The 4773-nt window shown below is 45.7% G+C and overlaps 1 protein-coding gene across 2 annotated transcripts in view; it reads left to right on the top strand.

Moving 5' to 3' along the window:
- Positions 1 to 4773, top strand: part of Smim14 (small integral membrane protein 14) — a 45810-nt gene that overhangs the window by 7961 nt on the left and 33076 nt on the right. The window lies entirely within an intron of this gene.

Below are 4773 nucleotides of genomic sequence, written 5' to 3'. Positions count from 1 at the left end.
CCCCCCCCCCCCCCCCCCCGCGTAATTTGACGCTTTTCTAGCCCCCACTCCCACTGTATGTGTGTATTGCTGAGGACTGGACCTAAGGCTTTGTACACAGTGGGCAAGTCTGAACTATAGCTTTGCCCCCAGAGTAGTAAACACCCTTGAGAAGAAATTTTAGGAACTATTTATTTTCAAAATTTGAAACTTGAATGATAGTGAAGACAAATAAATAGTTAATTTAATTGAAACATTATTTGGTCATTTATGGTGATTTTTTTTTTTCCCCTGTGCCTTGGCCAGGTAGAGAGTCTCTTGGAGAATGTCCATGAGTTAAGTATAGCTGAGAAAAGACGAATCAGTGGAACTTCAGAATAGGTAGTCCACTTTCTTCTTCCCTTCCCTCCAGTGCAGGAGAATAATATCCACAGTCCCTGGAGGATGTCAGCAGTGTAAGGCCGCACACAGCTGAGGGTTAAAGACCCCGGACACTCTCAGTTTCTAAAGGACTCCTAAGAATTCTCACTTGATCCTTGCACACTCCTTTAAAGTGAATAGTTTCTGTTATCAGTCCTGCTTTATAGACAAACTAAAGGCCCCAAGGCTAAGTGATTTATTTCTCTCACTTTGTGTGCTAACCCCTTGATGACTTGGTAAATTGTCTAAAGTGATTTCTGGAACGAGTCAATTACAGGTATTAAAAAGTCATTTAGAAAAGGCTTGCCAGGCACTGGTGGTATATACCTTTAATCCCAGCAGAGGCAGGCAGATCTCTGAGAATTCCAGGCCAGGCTGGTCTACAGAACGAGTTCTGTCCAGGACAGCCAGGGCTACACCAAGAAACTGTATCTCGAAAACAAAAACAAATCCCCCAAAACCTAAGAAAACTAAAGAAAAGGCAATGTTGAAAACATTGTATTATCCAGAATATCTGTATTTCTTCAAAAAGTGTCTTTGAAACCTTAACTGGCCACATGGTACTATTAGGAGGAACTCTTGTGACACACAGCCTGAACCCCAGCACTTCACTGTGGACGCAGGAGGTCAGCGGCTCAGGCAGGGCTTCCGCATGAGACCCTGTCTTCGCACCTCTTCCCCACACCTTCTCCAGACAGAGCCTTAGAAGTTTGCTGCTTCTCTCATCGACATAGCCACTGTGAAGGGGACTTAGCTTCTGGAGTGTGAACAAATGTTTGCTGTAGTAGCTCAAACACACTCAGAGTGAGCTGGAAGCAAGAGTAGGCTGCCTTTTCAGCAAACACCTAGCTAGGAAGCGGTTGTGCACCTGTCCAGTGCATAGACACTGGTGTTTGTAAAGTGCACAGCAGTAAGCTTCTGTGTTGACAAATGCATCCTTTCAGGATGATTTTGGTGAGGGCTGAGGAGAGAGCTCCTGGTAAGCCTTACTCTTAGAGAGTGCTTCCTGAATCGTCCAGTGCTCCGTGCGGGCACGGGGAGAGCACTGAGGAAGCTCGCCTGTGTTTGGGAGAGTGCAGGGCAGGGCCAGCCAGACTGTTTTGTTCTGTACTGAGCATTGGATCTCAGGCTGCCTTTAGATAAGGACACAGGTGATCAGGTACCTTTCATAGATAGGCGACCCCAAAAGCACTTTCAAAATTCTGAGACTGCCCTTCTATCAGCTGGCCTAGAGTTCAGAAGGTTGAAGGGCAGAATGCCTAGGAGCTTCGTGGTGCTCCCAGGTTCCAGAGGGACTGCATGTTGTGTAGAAGCCGGCCTTCCTGTGGAAGCCTTCCCTTCACAGATAGCTGACTGTCACAGGTTCCTGTCTGTAGAACGTTCTGTCCCAGGGTGAGCCGTACACTGACTGTGGCCCTTGTTTAGATGACATCCATTCAGTCGGTAGTCAGCCTTGTGCTTGGCAGGTACTGTACCCCTGACCTGCATTCCCAGCCTGATGGTACTTAGGTAAGCTTTTGGGTTTCAGATTTACTTTTTATTTATTTATATTTATTTATTACTGTTGTTATTATTTGGTTGTTTGAGACAAGAGTTTCTCTGTGTAGCCCTGACTGTCTTGGAACTTGCTCTGTAGACCAGGCTGGCTTCAAACTCACAGACATCTGTCTGTATCTGCCTCCTGAGTGCTGAGATTAAAGGAAGGCATGTGCCATCGCGCCCGGCCCAGCTCAGATGTCTTTAATATATGGGAGTTTTATATATATTATGTATGTTGTATTGATGTGCGCATGTGAATGCAGGTGCTTACAGAGTCCAGAACAGGATATCAGTTCCTACGGAAGTGAAGTTATGAACCACCTGATGAGGGTGTTAGGAATTGAACTTGATATGTGTATTTAACTACTAAGCCATCTCTCCAGACCCTAGACTTGTTTACTTTTGTGACAGGACTCTAGGGGTGAGCATGAGTACAATGATGGCTTGTGTGGAGGTCAGAGGACGGTTTGAGAAAGTCTCTTCTCTTCCACTATGTGGGCCTGAGGATCAAACTCTGTGTTAGTCTTGGCAACAGGCCCTGTTACCCACTGAGCCATCTGAGACAGGACTTTAGACTTTGGTCTGACACAGGAGTAAATATTGATGGGGGGCTATTAGAATGGAATGAGGTGTTTTGTATTTGAGAAGGGCATGAATTTTGTGAGTTTTGGGAGTGGGCAGGGGTGATCTGCTATGGTGCTAATGTGCCTACTTCATACACCGAAAGTCTAGTCACAAGTGGAATGGGAGATGAGGGCAGAGAGCCCCACAAGGTGGCTAGCGTCCTTGTGAGAGAGGCCCTGAGCTTCACCTTCCTTGCCACTCAGTAATGCAGTGAGAACATCCCATTGATGTGCAGAGAGCAGGCCCTCCCCATACACCAGTCTGCCATTTACCTGACCACCTTGGACACCTGCACATAGCTGGTCTACACACACAGACAAACAATATGCACATAACTAAAATAAGTTAGCCTAGTAGATATGTGTGTTTGTGTGTATTTTGAGCTTTTTGCTGAGGTTGGACGATGAAATAATTTATAATATTTATTTGGGCAGATATTTGTGTGCTGGAATGAAATTACATTGTGTTAAGTGATTTTAGTAATTCAACTCTTAGAGGTGGGGCTGCCCGTTGGTTCTTCTGTATCTTCCTGTAAACTCTTCTGCCTGTTGTTAGGGTCCCTAAGGATTTATTGCCGAAATTGTTTTTAGGAAAGGAGAAATGAGAGGGCTTGAGGCCCGCTTCTGTGTGCCGTGTGGTTTTGGGCAAGCCACTCAAACTCTTGGACCTTAGTTCCTTCCTCTTTATTTCAGTGTTTTTTCTCTTACATTTCTCCCCCTGCCATTATTTATTTACTGGAGACGGCGTCTTCTGTGTAGCCTTGGCTTACCTGAAACTTCACTGCTTAGCCCAGGTTGGTCACCTTGCAGATCTGAGGCACCATGCCCGGCTAGCGCTCTCTTTAAATAGGTAAGGGCCTGGGAATGTAACTCAGTAGTACCTGCCTAGCCGCATGAGCCCTAGATTCGATACCCAGCACTATACTACCTCAGCCTTGTAGTCTGTGCCTATAATCCCAATAATCCCAGCACTTTGCAGGTAGAGGCAAAGGACTAGGCTCTTATTCCAGCACTCAGGAGGTAGAAGCAGGTGGATCTCTGTGTGAGATCAACCTGGCCTACATAATGAGTTCTAAGCCAGCCAAGGCTACATAGTGAGACCCTGTCTTAAAAACAGAAGTGGGAGAGACTTGCTGTGATGGGACCACTTGTAAGGTGCCATTTGTTGCCCATATACCCAAACGTTGCTCCATTGTCCCTTAGTGCCTTCCCAGCCGCCATGCCCCGCTGTTTGTGTTTCCATTCAGCTTCTGTACAGTTAGATGTTTATTGTCCTTTCCGTCCGCTCTCTTCCTTTTCAGTAATATGTGTTCTGAAAAGGATACCTTTGAAGTTTGGGGTCCCCCCTCATACACAGGGTTTTTCTGTAGCCCAGGCTATGTGGGTACTCACTCTGTTGACCAGGCTGACTTTGAACTCACGCGTTGGGATTAAAGGAGTGTGCCACACCGCCCTACATTTTTTTGGTCTTTTTAAAGTGTAGGATATACTACTGGGCGTGGTGGCACACGCCTTTAATCTCAGCATTCCAGTGGCTGAAGCAGCTGGGTCTCTTGAGTTTGAGGCCAGTCTGGTCATCAGCATGAGTTCTAGGATAACCAAGACTACACAGAGAAACCCTGTCTTGGAAAACAAACCAGAAAGCAAGAATATAAGGTGGGTTTTGTTTGTTTGCTTGTTTTTTTTTAAGATGTGTTTATCTGTGTCTAAATTAGAACAACTTCCGGGAGACAGTTCTTTCGCAATATGGGTTCTGGGGATTGAATTCTGTTTGTCAAGCTTGACGGCAGATAGCATTTAACCACTTTGACGACCCAGAGATAACTTTTTTCATAGGTTACAGTTGGTTGCTATGATAGGAGTTGGGGGAGTTTTGACTCTTAGGCAAAGAATAATTGATATTTTAGGTATAAGATAGGTTTATTTTCTTGATAATTGAACTATCTTTATCTTTAGTACAGCTTTAGCAGTTTTTAGCAGTAGTGGACAAGCCTCGAGTCTGTCTTTTCCTTGCCTGTTTCCTAGCAGAAATGCTAGTGTTGTTCAAAAGTGTGTCGTTAGGCCGGGCGATAGTGGCGCATGCCTTTAATCCCAGCACTCAGGAGGCAGAGGCAGGCGGATCTCTGTGAGTTCGAGACTAGCCTGGTCTACAGAGCTAGTTCCAGGACAGGCTCCAAAACCACAGAGAAACCCTGTCTCGAAAAACCAAAAA

The sequence above is a fragment of the Alexandromys fortis genome, unplaced genomic scaffold, assembly GCF_014885135.2.
Source record: "Alexandromys fortis isolate MF-2015 unplaced genomic scaffold, M_Fortis_MF-2015_v1.1 scaffold_0, whole genome shotgun sequence".
Lineage (NCBI taxonomy): Eukaryota > Metazoa > Chordata > Mammalia > Rodentia > Cricetidae > Alexandromys > Alexandromys fortis.
This window is presented reverse-complemented; position numbering and strand designations above follow the sequence as displayed.